The following is a 17523-nucleotide window of genomic DNA, read 5'->3' on the forward strand; positions in this document are numbered from 1 at the left end:
ATGAATAATAAACATTTATCATGATATGAGGAAATAAATAATAACTTTATTATTGCCTCTAGGGCATATTTCCTTCAGCTCCCCCCACCCCCGCCATCCGTTTAACCCCGAGCACGATCCATTTTTTCCGGTGAACTGCATTCCACACCCAACACTCATAAGATAGATCATGGGCACCCTGCCACCCTAATATAGATACTGGGGTAGCTTCTCTACCGTCTTGTTCCTTCGCTCCGTCGAACTTCTTTCACAAATCGACTGACCCAAATTATACTACTAGTACGAACATATTAAGTACAGTAGGAACACGAAGATACGAGCAGTAGTACCAACTGCAAGAAGAACAGTAGTTAGACATACTAGTACTAGTACTACTGTACATACTAAAGAGTTCAAATAATGAGAAAGAACATAAAGTTAAATAATGAGAAAGAACATAAACATAGTTCTGCTGGGGGCTCAGCACAACACACCCCTGAAATAAAACTAAGCAACTAGTCTGCTTGACACTGTAGTAGAACCAGCATGAGCGGCGGCACTGCCACCTTACTCGGAGTCCGAGTCCGAGTCCACATCCTCGACTTCGTCCTCGTCCCTCTTCCTCTTCCTCTTCGCCGACGCTTCTTTGCTTGAACCGGACACTGGGCTCTGCTTCTTCATCCAACCCTTGTAGATATTTAAACAAAGGTAGGCATCCATTGCTGCGTACAGGATGTGATCTTCATCTAATGTCTTCGACTCCCATGCATGATGAAACTCGTGGTGAGGTTTCTTTAGTTTAGCGTATGAAGGATCAATCATGGCTGCTGCCAGGGTCAGCATTGAAGGCTGAGAGCAGGACACCAGGCTTGCCTTCTAGAGATTGAAGGGCTGGCCGACAACGAGGCCTATCCGACCCAGGACATCCCTGTCGTTCCTAAAGTCTACAGTAACGAATTTCACTCTTTTGTCCTTGATGAAGTTCTTAAAATCCTGGCACTCAACGTCAGCATGGCATATGTGGTAGACCAAGCACACGTTATGTACGCAAACCTGGATCATGGCGAGCTTCTTCTTCTCTGCCTCCTTTAGAATCTTCTCTCTTTCCAGGACTGTGGTGTACTCAACATCTAGCCCAGCGACCCACTCATCCTTTGAACTGTTGAACATGCGTAGGAAGCGAGCAAGGCATGCTTTCACCGTCGCGGATCCACATGTGTAGATGACGATGAACTCATCGTCGGTGATGGCTCTAACCTGGTACTCAGCAGCGACCATGGAGATTTGGGAGGCCATGGATTTTGGAGGAGGGTTAGGAGAAGTTGAACTGGTGTAATGTGAAAGGACGGGATGACTGGGAGCGAACTGTTGTAAGGTAGTAGTAGAAGACGGGGACGAGTAGGGCGTGCGAACGGCGTGGGGTTGTTGGCTTGCCCGGTGGATAAACGGCTGCAAGCCCCCAAAGAGTTCTCGAGTACTATGTGGGACCCACTAGATGTCATGTCTACTAGACCCATATCATAGGCCTGATGGTATAGCTTCTGCCTGTTCGCATGCCATGCCGGCGCGTGGATGTAACTTCACTTAATTCCGTCAACCATCGCGCCTCCCATGACCTTCGCCTCCCTCGCGCGGTCGCACCCTTTGAGACTTCGACCGGCTATAAATGAGCAAAAAAAAATTGCCTAGTCCGCATGCATCATACTCCCTCTGGTCCTTTTTACTTCCGTCAACCGTTTGCAAAGTGTTTGACCAAATTTATACTAAAAATATCAAGACTACCATACTGATTATAATGAGTATAAGAACTACGCTTCATAATGAGTATAAAAATATTGATTTGACATTGTGAATGTTGATACATTTTTCTATAAGTTCGGTCAAAGTAGAGGTACATTGACTTCAGACAAAACTTAAATGCACATTGCAGACTAGTTCCTCCGTCTAGGTGCGTGCCATGTCCTATCTAGTCATCACAACAAGGTTAGCTATTAGAGTACTACCCCCCTTCTACTTTAAAGGGCTCGATTCAAAAATTTCACCTACTCTTACCAAGATAGAGGCGGTGGAATAGTTTTTGTAGTATGCAAAAGTACTCAACTAATGTTGTCGTTCTTCACACAAAAATGTGTTTACCAATGCATTATCGCATTGCATGCATGCATGAACACTAGTTACTCTAACCCCCCCTCTTCTTTAATTCTTTGCCACATCAGCATGTTTGCTATTCCCGTGTGCATGATACCAGCTAAGATACCACCATTATGGCCAGCCTTAATCATCGCATGCAATAATTTAGTGCACCTTGAAATATGAACATGTGTGGGGCGTGTATGTTTTTAATGACTTGAGACTATACCTAGCCCGGCATGCAAGATGACTTATTATGCACCGTTCCCCATACCTGCAGGAAGCCCGTTCGTCTCCAAATCTTTTCATCTCCATGTGTGAAAACAATATGCCTGCTTGACTCTCCTTCTCCCTCCAGCGGTCCAACCACTCCACCCCGTGTGGAAAAAATCTGCATGCATGACTCTCCTCCCCCCGCGCTCGTCCAATCCGTTGTGACCAGCAATATTTCCACCCCTTCCCTCCCCCGTAATTTACTCCAACAAATATGCCCACCTAGCTGTTATGTTAATCATGCAACATATCTTACGGGACGCTGCTTCAGTTACTTAACTGCAGGTGCATTGGGTCACTGACATATGGGCCCAACAGGGGTCTGGCCCACATGTCAGTGACGCAACTGGACCTGCAGTTAAGTCAGTGCAGCTCAGTCCATATCTTACGTAGGTGTGCCATTGCTCGCTATAAATACTGCGCCTCCCACGGCATTCGGAAGAACACTCAAGTTCATCACTATCTCCTCCCCCTCCCTCTCACGTCGACCACCATGGCATCGCCCCTCCCAAGCCCTAGGCGCCCCACGCTGCACCGCGCGGACGGTCACGCGTCGCCGTTCCGTTCCTCGCCGCCACTAGTCGAGGAAGATGCTTCGGCATTCCGCTCCTCGCTGCCACACGTCGAGGTGGACGCGTCGGCGTTCCCAATCTCGCCAGCACGCGCGCTGGAGAACGCGTCGGCTCCCCGCTACGAGGAGAACGCCGCACCGCCCGCCGAGCCCCCCCAGCCTTGAGGAGCTTTGGAAAGAAATGGATGTCGCCTTGTGGGAGGCTTTGCCTCCGGCAGAGCGCGCCAAAATAGAGGCAGAGAAGAAGGCCGAGGAAGAGAAGCGCGCCGCGGGACAAGCTGCCTGGCAGGCCTATGTCACGTCCGAGAGAGTCAGGCAATTGGCTCTTTGGCAGAAGGCTCGTGCGAGGGTCGTGAGGGTGGGGGAGGACGCCCGTGCCAAATCCCTGAGTGCAGTCGGGCCCAAGTGCCTCATCTACGCTTGGCCGTACGTGGACCGGGTGCACGCTTCCAGCAAGGAGGAGTACCTGTTGGCGCCGGATCACCACACCGGTGAGATCGCGCTCGCCTGCCGGCAAGCCGCCAATCAGCACCTCGCGAGTTGCGAGGCTGAGGAAGAGGCGTTGTGTCGGCGCGCTGGGAAACGGCCGCGCACCAGGGCACTCGTGGCGCGCCGCAAGCGCTCCTGCGAGCGTCGTGGCTTTTAGTAGGAGTATAATTTAGTTTCGTAAGGCGATCTCATTAGTTTTGGGACGCAAATGATAAATCCCGAACGTTCAGGAATTATTAGCGTCCTTAATTAAGTATGTAAAAGGGAAAGTTTGGAAACCTTGTGTATCCGTACGCATTTTGTAAGTACGTGCATATAGCACAAACTTTACTACTCCTATATACTATCGCACTACACTTCTCTCTATATATATGCTTGCAGACTGTGCTACTCCCTCCGTCCAGGTGAATAAGTCATCTTTGGTTGTGCACCGTGACCAAGAAGGAGGGAAGACTTATACACCTAGGCGGAGGGAGTACTACTATTACTTATGTACGTGCAAATGCAAGTTTTAACATTACGATGCGGTTTTTGTAAAAGTAGAAAAACAACACTAGTCAAGCTTGTGAAACGATTCAATGCAAAACAAATGCAAAAATGCTCGTTTGATTGTTTACTTTTAGCTTCCTTCTCTGTGGTTATTTCTCTATCGTACTTTGTACGGAGTATCTCACTGGTCGGAAACACATGCGAATTCCCAAACCGCTTCCTACACCCTGTATCAATTTTTTTGCCTAAGGCTGGTCATAGTGGGGAGTAACTTATACTAGTGTCATACATATGACACTAGTCTAAGTTACTATCTCCATAGTGCAAAGTAACATAGTAGTAGTGTCATAGGTTGCTTCATTTATTAGCTCATAGACTCATTTTGCCTCGGAAAACGCTATGTTACAGTAACATATTATGTTACCACAAGCACCTCTTTCCTCATTAAATACTTGCCACATAAGCAAAATTGTCTTGGGATGTGTTAAGTTACTATCTAAGTTACCCCCACTATGGCTAGCCTAACAAGTTGTGTCGTGCAATTGGAATTCCAACTTGAGTACTACTACTAGTAGGAGTACCAGGGGCCAGTTCTTTTAGGCTTCTAGATTAGTAATCCCATAACTACTACATCCGTCCTGGTTTATTGGTACCCATTGTAATCTGTGTCAAATTTTGATCATAAATTTAACTAATGAAATGTTAGTGCATGTCACATGCACTAACATTTTATCAATTAAATCTTTGGTTAAAATTTAGCACACAATGGTGATGAATAAACCAGGACGGAGGTACTAGTAGTAGTTTAGAGACCCAAATAAATGAGTGAGGTGCCTTAGGGGGTGTTTGTTTCCAGGGACTTTTTGGTGTAGGGACTAGAAAAAGTCCCTCTTAGAGACTTTTTAACCAAACAGGAGGGACTACTAGGGACTAAAAGTTGCTTTTTGGGACTAAATGAAGAAGACTCTCAAGGAGAGTCTTTTTTGGGACTTTTTGAGACTTTTCCAACAATGCCCCTCCCTGCACCCATTGCTCCGCCGGCCCATGGTGTTGTTTGGTTGTTATTTTTCTGTATACTAGGGGTAACATGGTCATTTAATAACCTCCAGGGAGGGACTAGGGACTTTTTAGTCCCTGGAAACAAACAGGGAGGGACTTTTTAGGGACTAGGGACTTTTTAGTTGGGACTAGAAAAAGTCCTAGGACTTATGAACCAAATAGGGCCTTAATGTTACTCTCCACTGTGACTAGTCTTATGGGAAAAGCCGGGGAAGAGACGACTTATTTTTTAAGCCGCCAAAAGAACTGGCCCTAGGAGTAGTAGCTAGGGATACTAGGAGTAGTAGCTAGGGATCGAGTGTGCGAGATGAACCGGAGATGAAATGCAAAAAAGACGGAGGGATGTGATGGTTGCTTGTCCGTTTATTTTACAAGGCCACTTATTACTGGGAGTGGTTGGGTTTTGTGAAATGACGGCTTTACTGCCGTGCCACGAGCGGGGTGAGACTCGCGTGCAGCGCCGCCCTCTACACTAGTACTACATCGGTCGTGGTTTATTAGTCCCCCATTGAATTTGACTGAAGATTTAACTGACAAAATGTTAGTGCATGTCAACAAAAACTATATCATTGGATTCGTATTTGAACATAGTTTTCAATGATATAATTTTAGGTGACATGCATCAGCATTTGTCGTACTATATATAATTAGTTCAATTTTTGGTCATACCAATCTATAGTAAGGTGCTCGTGCGTTGCATGGAACAGTGAAATGCATTGATCGGGGAGTTGTTTATTTTGACAAAGGATGTGGGGGTCATCTCATGTGTAACGGGTATCGATAGGTTTCTTTGGATATTATTTCATCTCTAGAGCTCACAAACATCCGGGTGAAATAGATAAAAAAGTATCTTTTGCAAACAAAAGCGTTCAACTGTTCAACCTGCATCCAAAACTTGTGAAGAAATAACACTTATTGTGCTTTGCAAGAAATGATCTTTAAGAATTAGTTTTTGAGTATCGATTGTTATACATGTTGGCTACAGATGACATGGCACTTTCTTATAGTCAACAGTTGGCTATACTATTAAGTATTAACCATGCCCTTATACACCTAGACGGAGGCATTAAATCAGGATGACTTGGAAGGGGGCAGAGGAGATGTAAGAAATGGTTCATCATAAGTCTTTCACCAGTACTGTAGTAAAAATTTCATACATGGAAGATTCTAGACTAAACCATAAATGGATACACTTTTATTCATGCGCGATACTCCAATAGAGCAAGATCATGCATGGAAGTCTCCACATGCTTAGACAGCGGATTACATTGAGCGAAGACTAATGATCAACATTTAACTTGGTAATGCATATGTCTAGGTGAACCTCCTTGGAGTCCCCGTGCACATTGTTGGGGGTCAAATCATGCCATGCGTCTTCCATGTCCACATCGGCGGGAAGGTCCCAGCTCGGCACAGTCCTAGTCAGCTTAACGTAGCCAGTGTCGCCACCCACATACCTCCGAGAGGTAGTAATAGTGAGCATGCACCCGTACATCGGCCTCATGTCAGTGTCAGTGTCAGCGGCGTCGCCCCTGACGCACACTACAGAGATGGGGCGGCGGTCTGTGCGGGCCTCGCCGGTGCCCACGATCAAGAGGAAGATGTTGTCGTCCTCCTCTGAGACTAGCAGGCGGCAGTGATCCTGCAGCGACTTCAGCACGGTGAACAGGTAGCACGTCTCGTACTTGATGTTCTCCGCCAAGGGCCAGTAGTGATCGCCGCACGCCTGCGTGAGGTGATGCAGGATGTCCGCCGGCGAGCCCCAAAACGGCATCGGGCACTCATAGCAGTAGACGAAGGGCTCCTTGGAGGCATCGACCAGGCCGTCCATGAAACGGGAGTGGCTGTAGGGGACGTTCCGCCAGTTGAATATATGAGCAAGTTACTACGAGATTTAGTCTGAATAAGCACAAAATAAATCATGCCGCTATAACAGAGATTAAACTAATCATGTGGACTAGCATAGTAGATGAACAGATCGAATCTAGGACACAGACTAGAAACATGAATTCTACCACGATTTCGAACAGGAAGGATAGAAACACATACGGTGCAACGGGAGCAGCACCGTTGGCGTTGAGGTTTGTCGCCCATGTCGTTGAGGAAGAGGTTGCCGAGGTCGGGGAAGAAGTCGTCGCTGCTAGCAGTCACGAGAGTGTGCTCCCCAAATTTCAATAGCGCCCGCCGAATGGAGCGCAGGAGGGAGTGGCTATAGGGGATGTTGCGGCCGCCGAATGGAGCGCAGGAGTAGCCCACGAAGCAGTAGATGGTGCTCCTCCCTAGTCTCTAGTCTTATCTCTATCTTTACTACTCTTCTTTGTTTTTATATAATATACTAGTTGTAGCTGTCAAATCGAATAGTACTGCACCGTCCGCTGCACGCCCGGCTGAACACGCCTCCTCACCTCCATCAAACCCCTCCGTTAAACCCGCATGCAAACCGAGAAACCTACTCCGGCCCGCGGGAGGAAATTTGCCGGTTGCCGTTGGAGAATAATAGAGTCACGTCCAATCCATTTGAGTTAATTGCGTGTATGATTAGTACTCTGTGGGTTCCACTGTCAGTACAGTGTACATGACTTGCAGGCTGGCTACAGATTCGTACCGAAAGTTAAAATGAAACAAATCCATCCTTAATCTTGTATTCTAAGTACTCTGTGGGTTCCACTGCCAGTATAGTAGTGAAAGAAGTATATATTAAAAAATATATAAAAAGCTAAAGTTTAGGACAGAATTCGAACTCGGGTCACCACGCTGCGAGCATCCAGCGCGGACCAGTACACTAGGTGTTCGCTGCGGACAATGCAAGAGATAAACCTTTATAACAATGAGCCTGTCCATTGCAACGGATCCAAAGTAGAATAAAACATAATCACAAATTTGAAAGAAAACAGTTTAGTTTTGATATACATATCACTAAAAATATCTTATGTTTCACTCCAAATATATTCTTTGGGCTGTTTTGATGAAGTGAGGGAGGAATGTGGTTGGTTTCAAGATACTAAGGGGTTTTGTGTAAACTGGAGCAGAGAAGTGGGAATTTTTGCAAAAGGCCACAACTTACATCACAGCCATTAGATGCAGATCTAATGGTCAGAAATGGCGGATGGCAGACACAACATCATCACCAACTGAGTCTTTTATAGGAGTAGGAGTAGAGAAAAAACCGAGTTGGTGATGATGGTGTGCCTGCCATCTTATAATATAGACTGTCCGATCTAAATCTGACGGATAGAAAGCAAACAATGACAATTTTACAAAAGATACCCACACCTCTCTCCACATTTACAGATAAGGCCTTGCCTCGTTCATCCTTATCTCCCACAACCTCATTGCTGAGCAATTAAAAAAGGAAGTCTCTAGAATAATCTGGCATGGTGGCCGCTGCCAGCGCCGTCCATCCCCATGCCTCCGCCCAGTCCGACCACCAGTCACCACCATGCCCCACTCCTCCTCACCTTATCTATCATCTTTCTTGAGATATCATTATTTCGATGAAATGGTCGACATACCATTTTCCGATAAAATTCTCAAGATATCATTAGTTTTTACACATGATATTACTCCTGCATGGGTCAATCACAACAGGTGTTTTGTAAAAAAATGCATCTTGATGTTCCGTGCAATGCACGGGCATCTTGCTAATTTTTCTGCATATAATTCCAAACACCACGTAGACACGGTCTTTAACCATTTTACAACTATGTTGGTATCATTGTTAGTGGTCAGCCGGTGCAAGTTATAGCCCCGGGTGTTTTAACCTTTTTTTAGTAATGATATCTGGCGATTGTTCACCACGAGCTCAATCCTGGAAAATCCCACGTAACCGTCAGATTTCCATCCGACAGTGGCCTATTTTTAAGCCATAGTATTTGACAAAACCGCCACCCTTACACACGTACTGTAACTGCGTCGCGGGCGTTTGCAACTGCCATGTCTCCTAGCGAACGTTTGCTGGGGATTGGAGTTAGCAGCGATGGCGGTTCGTAGTCGTTCCACGCTCGGGCATTGAACTTTGTAACTATTTTAGATTAGAATATACTACTCCTCCAGTCCTACTCCACTACTACTCTACTCAAGCAAGTTAGGGCGTAGTAGTAGGTACTGTAGGGAGTACCAGTACTGTGATCACTCAAGCAAGTTGTCTGGCATCGATATGACCCTACGGTGCTGGTATGTGTCTCGTAAGTCAAGCGGCATGCTGTAGTCATCATCACCTGTCCACTTCCCGCAGCACATATTCGCTTCTCCATCTTTGTCCGCACATAATCTCGTCCAATCTTCCATCCCCGCTAAGGCGCCTCCCCCCTCGTCCGAAACCCAAGCACTAACAATGGCAGAACCGAGCAGCGTCCGCCGAAAGAGTGGCTGGAATTCGCTCACCACAGAGGTAATCAAGCTCATTGTTTCGCGTGTGGACAATCTTAGTACCATGCCGCACGCCGTGTGCTCGTCGGGGCTGTATTGTTTACTCAAAGCCCTCAGGCTGAAGCTTTTTAAGCCAGCTCCTTGCTTGCTGATGCTGCCTAATCTTCAGAAACGGCGTGTCACGCAGCATAACGATCGTAGGGTGGCGAGCATCAACCCCCTTGACTGCGATCCGATCCCCGTCACGCTCAACTACATTAACGGTATGTACTGGGTCGGCATGAACACGTCTTGGATGGTGCTCGTCGACGGTCGCGGCAGCTGGATGCTCGTGGAGGTCTACACCCGGCGATTGATCCCCCTTCCTTCGATTAACACTGCACTGCTTTGGCACCGCGGCCCAGAATACTCGGAATCTTACAGTAGCCAACATGATACCAAGTTTGATTTGCTCAAGGTTGTAATCTGCCAAGTGCCCACAAGATCTGCGAATTATAAAGACTTCAGGCTAATTGCGTTCTTCAACCGCGGTCTCGCCTATCTGACAGGTCACTGCGGTAAGTGGATAAATCTGCACGTCCATCGCAGGATCATACATCCTCCATGGTTCTCTGATGCCATTGAACACAAGGGCTTCATTTACGCTGTCGACTCCTTCTATGGCTGGACGTATTGCTGGCCTACTCCAGTCATCGCTACAAACGGCTGTTACAGCAGGATGTTACTTTCCTATGATATCATGATGGCTTGCTTATATTACTGTCAACATTTACTGAAAATATTCATGCTCATAACATGCTGTTCTTAAGATTGACTACATTAAGAGCCCTTTTTTATTTGACTCCAACTTGATATGATGTTGTAGGCCACCTGGTGTCCCTACCCTTCCTAATCCCAGAACCTTTCAAAGAAAAGCGGCATGGCAGTTGCAGGTGGTTCCTGGCTCGATCAGACGATGCGAACGATTGATGATCGTTCGCACGTACCGGACGTGTTGTTTCGCGGAATACAATCACAGTCACTGCAAGGTCTTTGAGCAGGATCCCAGCTTCTCTGGGCCTTCAGGAATTTTTGACTGGAGGTTGATAAGTAGCCTTGGTACACGCTCTCTGTTTCTTGAACTAAATTATCCGATTAACTAGGAGATAACCGACGGCAAGGATCATGATGGCAGCGAGGTTTCGTTCATCAGGCAAAACTGTGTGTACACAGCGTACCATGCGTCTCTGCATGCACCATACCCTGATATGTGCCGCCACGCTCTGCAGCCAAAGTAGGAGAGAGGGTCGCAAGTATCAGACTTCGACCTGCTGGCTGGAGTTTCCCCCGTCAGGCACCCATCTGGTTCAAGCCGTGAGCCAATCTCCATAGCTTAATAAATAGTAACGTCTAACTAAGCCAGTTAGTTAGATGCGTACACTTGGTGTAGTAGGATCTTTATTTAGTTTGATGCATACACTTGTTCTTTTTTGGTAGCCCTTTTGTAATGATGGCTGATGTTTGGTTTGGAAGAGAGAGCTGCGTCTTTACTCTTCTGGCCTGCTTACTGCTTCTGTTGCACCCCCAGCCCTGGTTGCTGCTGCTGCTGTTTTCAATGTACAGTCAGTAGTATATTTCGTCTGTTGGTTGAATAAATGTGTTGTTAGAATGACAAACACAATGTTTTGGAAGTCGTTGCACGGTCCGATCCTTTAGCGCCCCGTACCGTACGTAGCGCATACTATTTTTGGTACAGAACACATTTTCCACTTGTTGATAACATGCAACCCACTGATGAAGGCCCAATAGAGGAGCCCATAATTAACTGGAAGGGAGACTCTCACATGAATTTGGCCCAGGTACATGCTCATGTTCCCCTAAACATAAATAAGTAAATAAATTAATTAATTAATTAAGATAAATGCTCATGCACCAGTTCTTTAAATTCATGATTTAACAGGAGGATATTATTTCCTATGATAGTGTCGTTACATTCAGTCGATATTATTCTTAGGCAAAGATAGCGACCAGTCTTCTTTCTCCCACCATTTTCTTCCTGCAACTAGCGGACCCATGCAAATCGTAGTCAACGTCGTAAATAGTTCCGGTCCATTTTTATTTTTCAATAAGAATGTCCAACCCAGCCTAGCACATTGGCGACAACACTTTATCCTCCGCCTTGGTGCGCTCGCCGCGGCGCCGCCGTCCGGCCCTGTCAACATAGTGAATCGGGAGAGGACTGTAGTTGTGAGTATGACAGTACGGACCCACCAGGTCCACTCCCGAACACAAGCAAGCGCCTCTTTTACTACTCAGATGCACCCCTCGTTTTTTACTCTAATCCACCCTGCTGATATCTGGGACCCACATCATTTTCAACGTATAGTCAATTAACGACAGAATTGCACAACTTTTTTTGAGTAGTAATTCGGAGGAGCAGGCTATAAACTGGGTTGTGCGGTCTCTGCGGCCCGTCTAACAACATGACCAGCCCAGCAGTTTTTTCTTTGGGAAAATAGGTAGCCCAGTATTTCTTTTTGAAGAATACCCAAGCTAGGCCTATTTGTTTTCTCCGACTTACTGGGCTGCAAATCTTTCAAGACGAGGAGGGATGCATTCCGGCCTGGCCAAAGAGTATGGTCAGTGTCTGTTAAAAGTAATATCAAAGGGGTTGAAAATTCCAAAAAAATTATAGCAAATGGGAAATTAGTTTCTTTTTTGTTTTTGTTCTTCACTGATATTTTATATTTCATTGGATTTAACATGACATAGTACTAATTTATTTTTAAATTTGTTTTAGTATGGCTACTAATTTTTGGATTAAGAATATTTTGTTCCCCAGCAAAATTTGCGAATTTTCAAAATTTCGCACATATTTAGTTCAATTTTTTAACCCTGGTACTGACCAGAAAATGGGCAGCAATTCTAAAAATGGAAAATGGGCTGCAATAAATTCCATATGAATTAGAAAATGAGTAAAATTATAAAAATAATAGCAAATGGGCTGTACACGCCACAGATTTCGAGGCTGACTTGTTTACGCAAGGCTTTGTCAGTCAACACACGATTCTAGCAGCAGTGACTGTTGGATGTCCATCCAACGGCCGACGTGCTTCTTCAATCTCTGATCTTCCTGCTCCAGCCGCCTAAACTAGCGCCGGCGGGACTGCCTGCTCCCACCTCTTGTGGCCCGCTGTGATGCCGCGCAGGCTTCACCGGCCCACCCTACTCCCTCCGCTGGCCTGGCCGCACGCAATCAACTGCCTCCTTATTACGTGAAAAAAATGATTCCTCCCACTGACATCTGGGGCGCACCGGTTGGGAGGCTGACCTGTGGGCCTACTAAGTTGACGCGTACGCAGGGCTTGTCAACTTAGTCAACAAACGATTCTAGCAGCAGTGACCGTTGGATTTGAATCGAACGGTCCTGCTGCTTCTTCAATCGCTGCTCTTCTTGCACCAGCCGCCCAACCAGCGCCGGCGAGACCGCCTGCTCCTGCCTCCCGTGGCTGGCTGTGCTGCCGCGGAAGCCTCACCGCCCCCTACTACTCCCACCGCTGGCCAGGCCCTGCGGCGACGGCAGCCTCACACCGCAACCGAACCAGTGAACCCTCGTACTCCTCTCTGCGTGGGCTTCCACTGCCGCGTCTTCCCCGGCTCCGCGTCATCCCCTTCCTAGGCCTCGCCGTCATCCACCGCCGTGGTGCTCTCGGCGCGGCGTGGTCAACGTGCTCAAGGAACGACTTCCATCGGAAGAGTACTGTATGTGGAGACGCTGACAGCTCGGTCCACGGCCGCAGCAAGGAAGTGCCTCCTTATTACGCGCAAAATAATTATTCCTCCATCTGACAGCAGGGACCCACCAGACGGGCCATCGTATTTCGCGAAACAAATGTTTCCCCTAACTTCTGGGACCCAGCAGCTACATCTTCGCACGCAAGGAAGTGCCTGACAGTCGGGACCCACCCGGTCGAAGCGTACGTAGCGTTGTCATTCTGGTCGCGAACGTGTATGTACATATTGGTCGATGTAGAGGCGCGCACGTGTCGTAGTAGAGGCGCACACGTGTCATAGTAGAGGCGGGCATGTGTCGTAGTAGAGGCGCGCACGTAGCATGTACACGTACATACAGTGGCCAGGGTGCAAGAAAGTAAATACGGCCACATACGTACATACGGGCGGGGTCTCGAATGCCTACTCGCGCATACGTACGGCCAGGGCTCGTGTACATGGCTGTGGCTGGGTCGGAACGGAGAAACTGCGTCGTCGTCGTGTTCATGGGAAGGCAACGGAATGCGTCGTGTTCATCGGGAGGCAACGGAACGCGTGCTGTTCATCGGGAGCCAACTGGCTTGGACGGAACAGGCGATGGAAATGAGGCCTGGCGTACTGCAGAACGGAGGAAACGGCCTTGTGTTCGACCGGCCACGGTGGAAACGGGATCCTGTTCATCGGGAGGGGTCTGGCGTACCGCAAAACGGAGGAAACGGACCTCCTACGGTCGAAACGGGGTCCTATTGATCGGGAGGGGTGTGGCGTACTGCAAAACGGAGGAAACGGACTTGTGTTGGAGCACTACGGTAGAAACGGGGGTCCTGTTCATCGGGAGGGGTGTGGCGTACCGCAAAACGGGACTCCACGGGATACTGTTCATCTCCACCGTCGACCTCCTCCAGCCTCCACGGGCTACTGTTCATCCACCGTCGACCTCCTCCAGCCTCCACCTGCGACTGTTCATCCACGGGCTCCTATTCATCCACGGGCTCCTGTTCATCCAGCCTCCACCGCGCGCTCCTCCACCAGCTACTGTTCAACCAGCCCTCTCCACGGGGGTCCTGTTCAACCACCCCTCCACGGGCTACTATTCATCCAGCCCTCCACCGGCTACTGTTCAACCAGCCCTCCACGGGGTCGTCCTGTTCATCCAGCCCTCCACGGGGTCTTGTTCATCCAGCCCTCCACGGGGTCCTGTTCATCCACCGGCTCGATCGATCGGGGTACTGTTCATCCAGCGGCAACGGCCTCTACTACCACGGGTTCCTGTTCATCCAACCCCCACCTGGAACTGTTCATCCAAACCCCCCAACAACGCTCACTGTTCATCCAGAGGCAGCATATATCGGCTTCAGTTAGCAGCAGTAGCGAAGGAATCACTCGGGTTCAGTTAACAGCAAGGGATCGATCGGTCGCTCGGGTTCAGTAACGCGTAGCCTGTAGTGCAATCGCTCGGGTTCAGTTAGAGCCCAACGCCTCGCTCGGGTTCAGCTAGAGCCCAACACCTCGCACACAAGCGCGTACGTACGAGAGAAACGTGCATTGCTCGGCCCCCGACCACCCACCGTAACCGGGAACTCCCCGATATTTTCCTCGCCCTCGCTTCTACCATGGTTTTTTCCGTCATGGACGGCCCAAAGAATGTCATGCAGCTGCGTCTCTAGCCCGCCCAGGATGAAAAGCCCATTTTCTGTCATGATTTTTTGTCATAGAAGTAGGACCCCACCACATCTATGATGATACCGGGTTTTGTCACAATTATCGTCATAGAAGTGTCATAAGTATGACATTTTTTTTTCGTTTGGCCCAAAATGTCACGGATGTGTCTTTTTTGTAGTGATAGCAACGAGCGGGGAGAGTGTGTCCACGTACCCTCGTAGACCGAAAGCGGAAGCGTTAAGTAACGCGGTTGATGTAGTCGAACGTCTTCGCGATCCAACCGATCAAATACCAAACGCACGGCACCTCCGCGATCTGCACACGTTCAGCTCGGTGACGTCCCTCGAACTCTTGATCCAGCTGAGGTCGAGGGAGAGTTTCATCAGCATGACGGCGTGATGACAGTGATGATGAAGTTACCGACACAGGGCTTCTCCTAATCACTACAACGATATGACCGAGGTGGAAATCTGTGGAGGGGGGCACCGCACACGGCTAAACAATCAATTTGTGTGTCTATGGGGTGCCCCTCCCCCTTATATAAAGGAGCAAGGGGGAGGCCGGCCGGCCCTCATAGGGCGCGCCCAAGGGGGAGGCCGGCCGGCCCTCATAGGTTCCGTAGTGCATCATCCCGCAACTAACTCATTAGTCACATTGCTTGCAAGGCTTATAGTGATGTGCATTACCCAAAGGGCCCAGAGATACCTCTCCGATTCACGGAGTGACAAATCCTAATCTTGATCTATGCCAACCCAACAAACACCTTCGGAGACACCTGTAGAGCATCTTTATAATCACCCAGTTACGTTCATTTAAACAGAGTGTCCCTAGTATGCCTCTACTTGACTAGCTCGTTAATCAAAGATGGTTATGTTTCCTAACCATAGACATGTGTTGTCATTTGATGAACGGGATCACATCAATAGAGAATGATGTGATGGACAAGACCCATCCGTTAGCTTAGCATAATGATCGTTAAGTTTTATTGCTATTGCTTTCTTCATGACTTATACATATTCCTTTGACTATGAGATTATGCAACTCCCGAATACCGGAGGAACACCTTGTGTGCTACCAAACGTCACAACGTAACTGGGTGATTATAAAGATGCTCTACAGGTGTCTCCGAAGGTGTTTGTTGGGTTGGCATCGATCAAGATTACGATTTGTCACTCCGAGTATCGGAGAGGTATCTCTGGGCCCTCTCGGTAATGCACATCATAATAAGCCTTGCAAGCAATGTGAGTAATGAGTTAGTTACATGATGATGTATTACAGAACGAGTAAAGAGACTTGCTGGTAACGAGATTGAACTAGGTATGAGGATACCGATGATCGAATCTCGGGCAAGTAACATACCGATGATAAAGGGAATAACGTATGTTGTCATAAGGTTCGACCGATAAAGATCTTTGTAGAATATGTAGGAACCAATATGGGCATCCAGGTTCCGCTATTGGTTATTGACCAGAGAGGTGCCTAGGTCATGTCTACATAGTTCTCGAACCTATAGGGTCCGCACGCTTAACGTTCGTTGACGATATAGTATTATATGAGTTATGTATGTTGGTGACCGAATGTTGTTCGGATTCCCGGATGGGATCACAGACATGACGACGTACTCCGGAATGGTCCGGAAGTAAAGATTGATATGTGGATAGTAGTGTTTGATCTCCGGAAGGGTTCCGGAATTCACCGGAAGGGGTTCCGGATGTTTCCCGAAATGTTTGGGCACGAGAACACTTTATCTGGGCCAAAGGGGAAAGCCCACAAGGTTTTTGGAAAGCGCAAAAGGAAGTTTTGCGGAGTCCAGGGGCCAGACGCCAGGGTCCCTGGCGTATGGGTCCAGACGCCAGGAACCCTGACTTCTGGCCCCGGAGTCCGAGAAGGACTCTTGCCTTTCGGGTGAAACCGACTTTGTGGAGGCTTTTACTCGAAGTTTCGACCCCAAGGCTCAACATATAAATAGAGGGACAAGGCTAGCACCCAAGATACATCAAGAAACACCAAGCAGTGTGCCGGCAACCCTGTCCCCTCTAGTTTATCCTCCGTCATAGTTTTCGTGGTGCTTAGGCGAAGCCCTGCGGAGATTGTTCTTCACCAACACCGTCACCACGCCGTCGTGCTGCCGGAACTCATCTACTACTGCGCCCCTCTTGCTGGATCAAGAAGGCGAGGACGCCATCGAGCTAAACGTGTGCTGAACGCGGAGGTGCCGTACGTTCGGTACTTGATCGGGACGGATCGTGAAGGTGTACGACTACATCAACCGCGTTGATAAACGCTTCCGCTTTGGGTCTATGAGGGTACGTAGATACACTCTCCCCTCTCGTTGCTATGCATCTCCTAGATAGATCTTGCGTGATCGTAGGAATTTGTTTGAAATAGTGCATTCCCCAACACGTTGGACTTTGGTAAATGACCTCGTGTATTGCTTTTCTTCATGATGTCCACACTACCCAAAGGGTCACATTCATCTTCACTAAGTCCGCATTCGCATTTGGTTCGTGTGACTCAACAATGTGATCAGTCAACTATTCGTTGCCCAACGCCCAAACAAACCTCACAGGAGTGCAGTCTATCAAAGAATGACTACAAGAACCAGCACCGCCAAAAATTTGGCAAATAACCGTGTCGCACATCTTTCTATGGTGACACACATCCGACGGAAGTGTTTTGCCAACCTCTGAAGGAAGGTTATGATCTTACCGAGAACCTGGGTGTTCCATAAAGATTTCCAACTGTACTCTTTT

This window comes from Triticum aestivum, chromosome 1D, assembly GCF_018294505.1.
Source record: "Triticum aestivum cultivar Chinese Spring chromosome 1D, IWGSC CS RefSeq v2.1, whole genome shotgun sequence".
Taxonomy (NCBI): Eukaryota; Viridiplantae; Streptophyta; class Magnoliopsida; order Poales; family Poaceae; genus Triticum; species Triticum aestivum.